A 1245-nucleotide genomic window follows, 5' to 3' on the forward strand; every position below is an offset into this window, starting at 1 on the left:
TATATATATATATATATATATATATATATATATATATATATATGTATATATATACATATATGTATATATATATGTGTGTGTATGTATACAAACATATATATATATATATATATATATATATATATATGTATATGTATACATACATACATATATATATATACACACACATACATACATATATACATTGTGTATACATATATATGTATACACACACACACACACACATACAAATATGTATGTATGTGCTGATAATAAATGTACACACCCAACTTACAAACTATTATATTCTAAATGTTTGTCTATATACAAACAAACATACAACACAAGATGTATGGCTATATATGTTTGTCTATGTAATCATCATCACCATCATCACCATCATCATCATCATCATCATCATCACTGTCATTGTCATTTTTAATATCTACTCTCCCATGTTTGAATGGGGTCAGACTCAGATAAGCCAGCATGTGTAATAATTCTCACGCACACGCCACAAAGAGTGAGAGGAGGCTGGAGAAAGCTCAGACACTTATTAATCTTTTTTTAGTAATAAATGATTTCTCTCCTGGAATGAAAGCCAGTCCCTCGTCGTTTCGTCAATGAGACTCACCATCTGGAGATCCTTTCCCACCACTTTGTCCCACACCTTCCTGGGTCTACCTCTTCCACAGGTACCCTCCACAATTAGCACTTGGTACTTCTTTACGCAGCTGTCCTCATCCATGGTGGTTAGGGCGTTGCACTCACGATGTAGCAGTCATGATTTCATTTCCAAGGCTGGGTGGTGTGCTGTGTTCTTAAGCAAAACACTTCATCTCTTGTTGCTCTGCAATCACTGACCCATAGCACATAGTGCCACTGTTCAGACGAAGTCAATTTGATGGAGAGAGTGATCTAATGAACAGCACATACATTTGACCACTATAAAAGAATCATTTGTGGAGGCCGTTCGGCAAAAAGCAGTACTCTCATATGTTGTCTTCGACTGGAGAGTTCAGTATATATATATCATCATCATCCTCATCATCATCGTTTAACGTCCGCTTTCCATGCTAGCATGGGTTGGATGATTTGACTGAGGACTGGTGAAACCGGATGGCAACACCAGGCTCCAGTCTGATTTGGCAAAGTTTCTACAGCTGGATGCCCTTCCTAAAGCCAACCACTCAGAGAGTGTAGTGGGTGCTTTTACGTGTCACCCGCACGAAAACGGCCACGCTCGAAATGGTGTCTTTTATGTGC

This window comes from Octopus bimaculoides, chromosome 29 (genome assembly GCF_001194135.2).
Source record: "Octopus bimaculoides isolate UCB-OBI-ISO-001 chromosome 29, ASM119413v2, whole genome shotgun sequence".
NCBI lineage: Eukaryota > Metazoa > Mollusca > Cephalopoda > Octopoda > Octopodidae > Octopus > Octopus bimaculoides.